This window comes from Sabethes cyaneus, chromosome 3 (assembly GCF_943734655.1).
Source record: "Sabethes cyaneus chromosome 3, idSabCyanKW18_F2, whole genome shotgun sequence".
NCBI classification, from domain to species: Eukaryota; Metazoa; Arthropoda; class Insecta; order Diptera; family Culicidae; genus Sabethes; species Sabethes cyaneus.
The window spans coordinates 232,423,858-232,437,211 of record NC_071355.1 but is presented as its reverse complement, the minus strand read 5'-3'; positions in this window follow the sequence as shown (position 1 = coordinate 232,437,211).

Sequence of the window (13,354 nt, the reverse complement as noted above, 5' to 3'; positions counted from 1 at the left end):
TTTGATTATACGTATGCTAATAAAGCACATGACAAAAATAGTATCGAAAAAGAGCGAGATCACTTTTTTCTACGATAAAGCTGACATGATCGTGAATTGAAGTTGAGCTCGTTTGTCATATTACTGTAGGAGCAGCCGACGTCGCTGCAAACCACAGAACCACGACGACTGCATATTAAGCAGACCATGCCATGATTGCATATGTATAGTTTGTCTTACATACGATCTTCACAGCCCGATTTCATCGGTAACAACACCAGTCAATAACTGAGCGTCAACTACGAGTTGGTGCAAAATGTGCTTGGAATGTGATCTCGTACCAAACACGTATCCAATCTTCTAAAAATCGATTACTTTAGTTGAGAGATCGAAATTACCTGTGTTCACCGTAATCCAGTAAATGTCCCACGGTATCCGGACCGTTGCCTTTCGCTTGGTCTAGCGAGAATGGAACGATACAGGAAAGTTCACCAAGCATTTGTTTGTATCAAAAGCTTCAAATGGCGAAATCGATTTTCCACAACTCCACTGCCTTACAATGCTCCCTCCATTCTACCGAATTGCTGCAACGGAGTAACTTTGCAAATCTCTTTTCTTTACACACGACAGACGGACAAAATATTTCGTAACTTACATTTTTAGTGAAACAGATCTTCATGTTCTAGCGCCATTTCATCATACGAAACGTAAATTCATCACACACAAGATTTTCTTGGTCTTGGACAAGACTTGGTAGCTTGAATTACAGCTAAAAATTCCAAGTACTTTCTGCAAGAGATCAAATGTAGCGAGGATCTTGGACTACTAAAACTTGTTACGAAACGAAAGTTATGGAATTTTTCAAATTTTTGGTTCGAACGTGCCTTCTATTGGTTAGTCACGCGACTTATCAAATGATTTGTTATGTGTGTCGGAACTACGATATGGCATAGAAGTAAAGCACTAAAGTTCCTTACGGAGAACCGTTCCTATTCTAAGCACTAATGAACTGTGGCTAAGTTAATCCGACCAACAACAAGCATATTTTATGGTGACACCAAAGATATTCGACCTAATTTATTGTTGTTGATTCACAAATATAAACAGATACAGATTCAGTCTATGCCAACAAATAATGCTGTGCCATGATTCACCTAAATCTACATTTACTGGAATTATCACATTTTTAAAAGCTTTTTTTTCGACTGCTTCTCCCCACCGTATGCGCCGTTACAGCAAAACGCTATCCGTAGTAGGTGGATTGTTACATCACCCCCATTCCAATAGCCGCAACTGGAAACTATATAGATTCTTTGGCTTGCAACGTCGGACTGATCGACCGGGTGAAACCCGTTACCTTCTGGCAGGCAGCACGCGATGGTTGCGAGCGCATACCGGCTAAGAACCTTCTGGTGCGCCCGTGAAGTGTTGAACTGCCGAGGAATAATCTCACTTAATCCGGCAATTATCAGCTCGAAGCCAGGTATCAAACTGAAATACTCGCCAGCTCAGCTGAAGCAGTTAGTTATCAAAACACACAGACACATACACACACAAATACACAGAAGTATCGAAATTGTGCTCTTTACCTGCGGGTAAAGTTCAAAAGATTGAATCGAACCTCACCCTTGCGATGAGAGACCGAAGCAAATAACTTCGAATTGGTGATTGGACCACACACAAACCGAGAAAAAAACATAATGCCACGATCCTACCGGGCATTCCGTCGAGCACAGTAATTGACAGGAGACTAAACAGCTTTAGGGAAGGGATTTATATGCGGAAGAATCTGTTTTATGGGATTATTTCCACACGTAATCATTAGGTTTTATTATGGAATTATTCTTCACTCTATCATCTTTTGGTAGAGTTCGGTTCACCCGAAATTCCTCCGCGGAAGGGCGACAAAAGCTTAGGCGACGATAGTAATCGCTGTTCTGCGCTGGGTTGTCTCAATTTCCGCCCCGCTAATGACGGCCGTAAGCCTCCGGAATCGTAAGGGGAAATTTTCAATATAATTTGACATGGAACATAAAAAGAGTGAAATCTTGAAAAATGACCCCAACCTGCAACCAGCAGCGTTGAGGCAACCAACGTAACACAACGCAACGTAACAGACATAGAATTTTCTGTGGAAAAAGAATCACCGTCCGCGGAGCCGGAGCTATGAACAATGTTCTTGTCCGTGGGGACGTACGGTTCTCATCGCCTAGCCGGAGAGTTAGCGACCGACCGACCGATCGCGGATGTACAAAGAACAGTGTACAGCAAGAGGAATAATTGCCTAACCCGCCGAGATTAGCTGGGTGGAAACCACCAAAGAAGCGGAAGGTCGCCTTAACTTGATCTTTTGACTATTGTGGAGGCTAGCGGTGGTGGTGGCGTGTTGGCAACGGAGTCCGGAAGTGGTCGCGGTGGGATTTCAATTTTCGAATCGTTAAATCTGAGTATATGTACAGCCAAACAGAGAGCAGCCACAGAAGCTAACTTCTTCTAGGGGTTCGGAATCGGTCGCCAGCTGACAGTGCTGACCTTCAGGTTCTAAATTTCGCAGATCTCATTAGAGTCGCAAATGATCGTCGTTAACTGCGTCCACACATACATACATACGGTCGATGGTAGAGTAGCTTTGAATGTTATGAGAATGTTTCGCTTCTTGGTAAGCCCTATTGTATAAATTAATGACTTTGAGCACATTAGTCGAAGGTTATGCCATGTTTAGGTTATAGATTACTGCGTGATGAATTCACTTTATTCTACCGTAAAGAGTGAAGGCCTTGCCAAATATAAGCAAAAGATTCCGAAGTCGTGATTGACATGATCGTGATGATGATCCGAAGCAACTAATAATATAGATTTTGATTTTAAAGTGTTTCCTAAATAATCGTACATCACTTTTCAATGACAGCAATCATTATTGTGAATCAAAATATTGTTGAAGCTTTGTTGGACTTCAACAAACTGTCGCTCATAATAATTCATTCAACAGCGCCTGTGCGATTATTATTTGTCAAGCAAATTTAATCGACCGACGTTGTTTATCATCCCACAATTTCTTCTGTCAGTTCATATCCACTGACAATCACACGCTCCAATTGCGCCCGTCGGCAGCATGGACTCCGCACCGTCGGTCGTCGTCAACCAGACTCGAAAGACAATCCTTTTTCCTCCGATCGCAAAATGTCACTTCGGATATCGCAAGACTGAAGCAGGCGCAAAAACACGCATCACGAATCAAGCGTAAAGTGATCACAAGTAATCACGTTCCACATCACTGGTTGGTCGTTCTGCACAGCGATCCCCTCAGCAGTGCTTCTCGAAACCATTCAAGCGATGCTACGTGCTTCGAAAGGTTTGCACCAACTGGGGTAATGTAAAATGCAACCTTCGTATCAATTCACTTATCAGCATTTCACGGTTTCATCGATGAATTTCCGTCCATTGATTTCCGTAGTTTTCTCCTGCCGAGAGAAAAGCAAAACAATTGAACCGATCAATCCGATCGACACATATCAAGCGATCCGAGAGAGACGGTAATTGACGGCCGGCCAGAAAACACGGCAATCCTTCTGTCTGATGGCACACAGACACACAGACACATCGCGGGACGGGACGGTCCATCGTAAAAGTCCCCAAAAATAGTACACACTCAACACGCGGACGGAACCTGCCGCGCCGCTGCGCTGTGCTGCCCTCCGGAATCAGCTCATTATTGTAGAGCATGAAACAAAGGCATTTTAAATCACCCGATATTCGTGAAATTTATTGATTTCGTCCGGTGTTGTTTCATCCCGCCCGCATGGGAATGGGAAAGCAATGACTTTCCCTGTGGCGCACAGATTTCTGGGTAAGCAAGCAAAGCAAAGTAAAGCAAAGGGTTGAGCGAGCGTTAGCCGAAGAAGTAGCAAAACTGTGTTCCAGATGTGCACGCAAATTTGCGCCCGTTGCGATCGGGTTTCCGGCCGGTCGGGAAAACGCTCCAGAGCAGCAATATTTTCCAGCCGATCGACCGACCGGAGGCGACCGAACTGGAATGGCAACCGACTGCAGCAGCAATCCAACGATCGAACAAAAAAAAAATGCACAGAACTGCTGTAACAGCAAACTAATAATGAAGGGTAATGAGTTTGGCATTTAAACTTTTTTTCCGCTGCCTTTGCACGCTCGCGGCACTGCCAGCCGGTACCGGTTTGGGCGATGCGATGCTGGGGTGTAATTTTAATGTCGAATCGAGTTCGATTGTTCGGGCTGTTCGAGATGCTGCTGCTGCCGTTGCTGCTGAGGCAATCGACGAACCGAAGCGCGGCCCGATACCAAGTGGTGTGGAAATTTTGTCTGCCCTGCTCGTGAAATCGCTTTTCCGCGTGAAATGGCGTTTTGCGCCGCTATAACTTGGCAGGATGGGTGGGTGTAGAGCAACTTTAATGTTTTTTTTGCACATAAAAATTTCCAGTTTTCCTGCAGGCGGTTTTTAGTGTTTGAACAAAATGGAAAATGGAGGTGCTCCCAAGGAAGGTTATTTTCTTCGGGTTATTTTTAGGTCCTGTAATTTGAGCCTATACGTAATATTTTGTTTTATGCGTTAGCGGGTGCCTGTAGCAATCGCTACGAGTACAAATGAACAAATGTTAGTTTTTTAATTCCCAGTACCCATCACTTGAGCTGGTTAAAAAAAATTTTCTTGTAAAAGTTAACCCGACTAGGTCCTTTAGAAAACACAAAATTCCGTTTGCTGCAGTTTTAATGGTATGCAATATCTATTTAAAACCTTCCAAGAACGGAAACATTGCACCACCAACTTAAACGCCATGAAACACTTTCTGGCTTTGTGTATTCGCCCCATTATCAGTGTGCAATTTTGCGTGCAGGTTTTCCATTTTTTAAGCCAAGAATTTTTTGACAACTTCGAGTACACATCAGAATCAAATCTTCGTTGTAATTTTTTCAGTAATTTTCGCGGCCAAATTAGATACTGTGGTATCCATCCGATACCTACAGTCATAAGAACTTTTAATGGATTTGATTCATAAATTGATTGGTAAGAATTATCCGAAAGAATTGCACAGTCAAATGCAAATAACTGTTATACTCAACGATTAGGCTTGTTAGTATGATATTATTACCGATCCAAATCAATTTATTATTCCTCAAAATAAATTCAATGTTGTTATTATTTAATTCATCTCTAACTAAGCTCCTCAAACCTGCGAGAATGTGAAACGCATACCTTTGCATTATACCCTTTTTTGTGTTCTTTATTCTTTTGGTATGTATTTCATACACTATGTGGTGGACGCTCATGATTGAAATGGTTCAGCGCGACGCGGATCGTTTATGCTGTATAAGCGTAAACGGACTGTACCGCGTCGAACGGTGACAATTATACGCTGACACAGCGCATAGCGTAAAACGTACGACACATAGCATAGGAAGAAATATTTCAGTACAATATAGTCGAGAACGACACGTTACGAGGACCACATCTAGTATTCTTACTCCAAACCGAACCGCCATATCCCAAGAATATTGCATGGCGATCCTCGCCAGTATGCAGTGAAAGCGAGTTTCGATACGGTTAAATTTTCTGATTCACGCGTTGGAGATGCCCAAGTTAAAAAAAAAAAAAAAAGTGGTCGAGTTTTGTTCCGGAAGTTATAGTTTCAGAAATTGTGCAATGAAAAACGTCCTTGTTGGTTGCAAAGCGAAAAAGCACGCTTCGAACAGTGTTCTGGAAGAGACCACGTAATACGTGAATCGTAGAGTGAAAAAAAAAAAAATTAAAATGGGATGGTTTAGTGCGGATGAAATCATCGCACCGGCCGCATCAAATAGCGTCATTGAACAGAACCATACCGCACAGACAATTGCACTGTGCGTGATAGCAGCGTTGGCTGTAGGATACATTGTAGTGCGGATAGTAGCAAAACTGCACCGCCAACAGACAGAAAGTGTCGCCCAAAGAGCTATTAGTATGGCAAATTTGCCAAACGTGTAAGAAACTACCAAATGTTGTGATTCAAAATAAAAACAATTAAAACAATAAACAATTGCTTTAAAAAACAAACGTATAAAAAAAAAAAAAAAAAAAAAAGTGTAGTGCTGTCCCAAGTAGCTTCCACGTTGCATTCGTACATCGACATACATTCTACGGATAAAAGTGCTGATTCAGTTGTACAACTGGAAATGATTTCAATCAACCAGACGATGACTGCGAGAGAAAATTTCGTTCGATGATTCCAGCTTCGGATGGATGGAAAACTTCACACTAGCGAGATATGGGAAATTTCGGCTGCTGCGCGGAAAAAATGTCAAATGGGATGACCATAGAACATCTCAAATATAACCAGAGAAATAATTGGGAAGTATCCATTAGTTAAAAAAGAAGAATATAAATTACTTTACAAAAAAAAAAAATTTTGTTTTAGGCACTATCACTGGAATGGAAGAATTTTTCAAAGCAGGAGATGCGTTAGGGAAATTACATGCTAATTTAAAAAAACATGCCAATTATAAACCAGGCACTAAGGTAAGGAAAATAAAGGAAATCCAAACCATATTAGAAGAGCTAAAAAGGGCCGTAAACAAACGTAAAGCAATAGAGACTAAAGCCCAATTTAAAAGAAGATATCTACAACTAAAGTCTGTTGCTAGGCAGTGCTATAAGCTGCTTGGCTCAGTACCTGCTAACCTAGACGACACCTTAGCCCCTGAAGGCACTAAAGGGGGTGAGGGTGAAAATTCGAAAATACAAGATAACGAAGAAGACTCAGAGGAATCAAACGACGACGAGGAAGTTCTTCAAGAAGAATTTTCAGACTTCGAAGAAGAAGAACGCTACGAAATGGCGACCAAACTAGACCTTAGCTTGGCCATGAAGGTAGTCGACAGATATAATGGCGAACCATCGAAACTGTCCATATTTATTGAAACCGTCGAATTGCTGGAGGAATACTCCAACGGAGTTCCACCAGCAGACGTCCTGAAATTTTTAAAAACAAGACTAGTAGGCGCAGCCCACGGGACAATCGATAATGCCCGAACAACCGCCGAGGCGTTTGATGCACTGAAAAGAAAATTTTCGGTGAAGATTACACCGAGAGCGGTGGAAAAGGAGATGGCATTGAAAAAACAACATTCTAAACAAATCGCAGAGTTCGGCGCGGACATAGAAAACCTGTCCGCTAAATTGGCAGCCGCACACGTTTCAATGGGAACTTTCCCAAGTGAGGCGGCAGCCCTAAATATTGTCGAACCTGTAGCGGTTCAGGCATTTGTCGAGGGATTGAAAGATCCCTCAACACAATTTTTCGTAAAAGCACGGAATCCGACATCGCTAAATAAAGCGATATCGGATGCGTTGGAGTGCCAAAGTACTCCAAAAACTGAAAATAGTTTAGAAAATATGATGGCACTATGGTGCACATCAGGAAGAACGCCCTATAGGGGCAACGATCGAAATAATTGGAGAAGCCGAGGAAGCTCTAGAGGTCGTGGTGGTTACCGAGGAAACACTAGGTACCGTGGTAGGGGTACACAACACAATAACAACTATGGTTATAACAATAACCACCAAACCAACCAAACCTACCGAGGAAATAACAGTCGCGGGAGGAACAACGGACATGTGGCACATATGGCCGAACCTCAGCAACGACAACAACAGCAACAACAAACACAACAACAGCAACAACAACAACCTGTAGAAGAGGCACAATTAATCGATCTTTTTCGTTAATTTTAGTGCGAAGAAGGCTCTCAGAGCAAAATTTAAATTATTTGGCAGAGTAATAGAACTCAAAATTGACAGTGGAGCATCTTGTTGTATTCTGGACAAAAGATGTCTTCCCGAATTTATCAATATCAATAATTCACACACATTAGAAATCAGTGGTGTAAACGGAGTAACCCGTACTCTGGGATCCGTTGACACTTTTGTGGGGTACAAGTCTGTGGAATATCCCATTAAATTTAATATTATAGAGAGCTTGCCGGATGCAGTTAACGGCTTGATTGGCACAGATTTTTTGAGAGAATTTGGAGCCATTGTTGATTTTGTGGGTATGGAGATGAGATTGCAACAACCAAAAACTGAAACATGCTACATTATACCGGCTCGTACTGAGGTGGTAAGGTACGTTGATACCGGTGTGACGGGTACTTGTGTGGTACTACAACAAGAAATAGTGCCACATGTTTTCATAGCAAATTCAATATCAGTTCCAAAAGAAGGGAAATTACCCGTAAGAATTATTAATATAGCAAATAAGGAAATTTGCATTGAAACAAAAAATATTGAAACAAAGGATCTAAGGGATTACAATGTGGTAGGAAAAATTAAACTGCCAAAATACGATACTAATAGAGCAAGTAAACTTTTAAATGAGTTGAACTTGAAACATTTGACAAAACAAGATCAGGCAGAGATGCAGAGGCTATGCTTAAAATACGCTGATGTGTTTTGCTTGAAAGACGATAAATTAACAGTAACGGATAAGTACACATCCAGTATTAAAATAAAGGATGGCACAACTCCAATATTTTCTAAACAATATCGCCTTCCCCTGGCGCAAAAAAGGGAAATAAATGACCAGATTGATAGGATGATGTCAGATGGAGTCATTGAAAAGACTAGTTCCGAATGGAATAGCCCAATTTTACTAGTGCCAAAAAAGTCGGCGAATGACAAAAAGAAATGGAGGTTGGTTGTTGATTATCGGAAACTTAACAATGTTCTTGAGAACGATACATTTCCACTCCCAAATATAGAGGAGGTCATAGACTCATTGGCAGGAGCGAAGTACTTTTCGCATTTAGACTTGTCCCAAGGGTACTACCAATGCAATTTGAAGCAAGAGGATAGGCCACTAACAGCTTTCTCGACGTCGTCTGGACAATATCAGATGACAAGGCTTCCAATGGGACTAAAAATAAGCCCAGCATCATTTTCAAGACTAATGACCATAGCGATGGCAGGTCTTAATGGAGAGAAGTGTTTAGTATATTTGGATGATCTCATCATATTTGGTAGAAATCTAGAAGAGCATAACAAAAATCTCTCGAACGTTTTCCGAAGATTGCGAGAGGTAAATTTAAAACTAAACCCCGAAAAATGCAATTTTTTGCAAGAAAATTTAGTATACCTGGGACATTACATATCTGCTGAAGGCATCAGGCCTGATCCTGCTAAAATCGAAGCAGTGAAAAAATGGCCGATCCCTTCCACTGCGGATGAAGTCAAGCGATTCGTTGCTTTCGCAAATTACTATCGGAAGCACATAAAAGACTTTGCTAGGCTTTGCACACCGTTAAACAAGTTGACCAGAAAGGGTGTAAAGTTTGAATGGAGTAGCGAATGCCACAACTCATTCGAGAATTTAAAACAATGTTTTATAAATCCACCAGTACTGGATTACCCGGATCTAACGGAGACCAACAAATTCAACTTACATACGGATGCGTCTGGATATGCAATTGGTGCTGTGCTATCTAATAGCAACGGCAAACCGGTTGCATATGCCAGCAAGACTCTGAATAAAGCCGAATCAAATTACAGTACGATAGAAAAGGAGTTATTGGCTATGGTGTGGGCTATCAAGCATTTTCGACCATACCTGTATGGAAGAAGATTTGAAGTCTACAGTGACCATAGACCATTAGTTTACCTTTTTACTTTAGCTGACCCCTCCAGCAGATTAACAAAATTCAGGTTAGCTTTAGAAGAATATGATTTTGAAGTAACTTTCAGGAAAGGAAGCGAGAATGTGATAGCGGACGCGTTGTCACGCATTTCGATTCAAGACCTGAAAACACTTCATGGAAAAACTGTTCTAGTCGTTACCAGAGCTTCGAAACTTAAAGGCGAAAAAGCGAATGACGATAGGACTGATCAACCTTCGTCTAAACAAGACAAATACGTTAAAATGGTAATGAAAGATAACATAAAAAGCATGCAAATCTCCACAGATGTAATTGAAATTCCCCTCAAAAGGACACAAATTGACCTACGGGCAATGTTGTCGAAGGTGGCGGAATATTCAAAAATTAATAATATAAAATATATAATCATCAAAAATAATAAGGAGACATATGACGTCATTAAAAAATATGAAGAACTACAGATATATGGTCGACCATCATCAGTAAAAACATTACCAATTTTAATAAAAATCGGAGAGCAAATAGAAGAAGTAACAGACGAAAGGTCAAAGCTTTTAATACTAAACGACTACCATATATTACCGACAGCGGGACATGCGGGTATTAGACGCACACTTGCAACTATAAGCAAAAGATATTTTTGGAAAAACATGAAATGCGATGTAGAGAATTTCATTAAAAAATGCAAGCAATGCCAGATATCAAAAGTTGGAAGATGCGGAAAAACTCCAATGATCATTACGACAACAGCAAGCACAGCATTTGAAAAAATCTACGTAGATTTGGTTGGTCCTTTGATACCTACCAATGGATACGAATATATACTAACAACGCAATGCGAGTTAACAAAATTTATAACCGCAACACCGATACCTAACAAGTCAACAGAGACAGTAGCTAAAGCATTCGTGGAGCATGTTATTTTAAAATATGGTGTTCCACAACGAATTGCGTCGGATAGAGGAACAGAGTTTATGTCGAGTTTGTTTACATCCATTGCCAAATTATTGAATATTCAAAAACTAAATTCTACAGCTTACCATCATGAAACTATAGGTTCTTTGGAGAACACACACAAATGTTTAGGAAACTTTTTACGCATCTATTGTAACGAAAAATTATTTTCTTGGGTACATTGGATACCATTTTACACATTCGCATATAACAATACCGTTCACACTAACACTGGATACACACCTTTTTATTTAGTATTCGGAAAAAATAGTAACATGCCTTCAAATTTAACAAATGATAATCCAGTGCCTATTTATGACATAGACAACTATAGCAAGCAATTGACGTTAAAGTTACAAGTATGCCATCAAGAAATAAGAGAAAACCTTCTTTCTAGCAAGATGAAAAGAACAATAAAAAATAACTTAAACATTGTACCAAAATGTTATAACAAAGATGACTTAGTCCTAATTAAAAATGAAATAGGTAAAAAATTGGACAATAAATTTATAGGTCCATACAGAGTAGTAGAGGACATAGACCCAAATATAAGGGTAGTGATCAATGGTAAAGAGGATATAATACATAAAAATAGAATAAAAAGTTATAAGGAATGAATATAATAATACATATAATTTGAAACAATAGGACGTGTGGTGGACGATTGCTTTATAATGAGTTCTTTCAAATTACATGGGAATAATACGCATTATATAAATCCTAGTTCATATTTCCTTGTTTAGTTTAAAAATTCTTAACTATAGATAACAATTTTTAAAAAATGTAAATAGGGCGTGTGGTGGACGCTCATGATTGAAATGGTTCAGCGCGACGCGGATCGTTTATGCTGTATAAGCGTAAACGGACTGTACCGCGTCGAACGGTGACAATTATACGCTGACACAGCGCATAGCGTAAAACGTACGACACATAGCATAGGAAGAAATATTTCAGTACAATATAGTCGAGAACGACACGTTACGAGGACCACATCTAGTATTCTTACTCCAAACCGAACCGCCATATCCCAAGAATATTGCACTAAAACTAACCCACGCTAACACTAAAGACTATTTTTATGAGCTTGTTTGTATTTTGAAGGAGTCCAATTAGACGTAAAATGAACAAAAAAATATTAATGTTATATAAATAACGATTTATATTAATGGTTCAGTACTTTTGTAAAACATTCATGCATATACTTTTATCGCTAGTTTATTCCAGCAAATATTCTTTCTGACTACAAACCAATCATATTTTTAAAACATAAAATACATTCTTCACTTCACGAACAGGTAATTTCATATCTAGTTCAATCAGTCAATTTAGTGCTCCAAACATTTGTAAACACGAATTGAATACACATCCGCCACAACAAGTTATCAGTTTTGGTCTGTTTCATTAATATTCGGTCGAAAGTATAGCCAATTTGTATTCTTGCGTTCGTTCGACACGATTTGAACGTTCAAATTCAAACGTCCTTTCCCTTTGTTCATTCGAATATGAGAATCGTGCTGCCCGTTTTGTTCGAAATCAACTATTCGTTCGAATATAGGATACGGTTGTAAACAAGTCTAAGGGTGAATATTTATATTCATTGAATTGCGATTTTTTTCCTTTATTGATTGCTAACTGAACCCGGTACGAGCGTTGCTACGTTTGCAACTAAATGAATGAAAATTTGATAGAAGTAGCACGTTTATGGTTGTTTTTTTCGAAATGAGTATTGTTAAAATGTTTTCGTTTGCTATTGAGTGACTTCGATTATATTCCAGAGGGGGGAGGGGGTTCGAACCTGCATAGAAATATTTCTTGCCTTCAAAAACCAACCTTCACATGCCAAATTTGGTTCCATTTGCCTCGTTAGTTCTCGTGTTATGCAGAAATTTGTGTTTCATTTGTATTAGAGCCCCCTTTCCAGAGAAAGGAGGGATTTTACTTACTTACTTTAACAGCCGAGAGCCGGGGTGGCTCTTGCCGTATCAACAGTTCCTCTCCATTGTACTCGGTCCTGGACTACTCGTCGCCAATTCGTTGCGTGTCTCGACACACGCAAATCGGCTTCAACCTGGTCGAGTCACCTAGCACGTTGGGCCTCTGTATTCCTGGTGCCGATGGGGTTCTTGAAGAGAACGGATTTCACTTCACAATCGTCCGGTATCCTTGCGACGTAGCTGGCCCACCGTAGTCTCCTAACTTAGTCGTCAGGTGTACGATGGGAATCTCTCCAAGCACTGCCTGTAGCTCGTGATTCATACGCCTCTGCCACTCTCCGCTTTCCGTTTGTACTCCGCCGAAGACAATCTGCAACACCTTTCGTTTAAATACGTACACGTATATCTTCCGTAAGCAAAATCCGTAGAGGACTACGGGTCTGATTAGCGTTTTGTACAGTGTGACACATATGTACTCGAACAAAAACAAAGTCATATATTTTTGTAAGTAAAGGTTTTATTTCGAATTTTAATTTTAGAAGTTGTTGACCCATAGATACAGAACGCAACGAACAATCATTACTCTATTGAATCACCTTTTGCCTGCATAACAAGGACAAGCTTACGCTTTTTGAAGTCGTTACATGCGGCACGCACTATTTCCATCGGATAATCCCATATCTTCCCAAGTAACCAGTAAGCACTAAACACTAGTCCTTGGACAACATTGTATAAGCATACAGAACTATGATTAAAAGCATATTTTTCTTTATATACTTCTGTAGAACTCACATAATGCTAAAAAGGCGAAATAGCGGGTTGTTAAAATG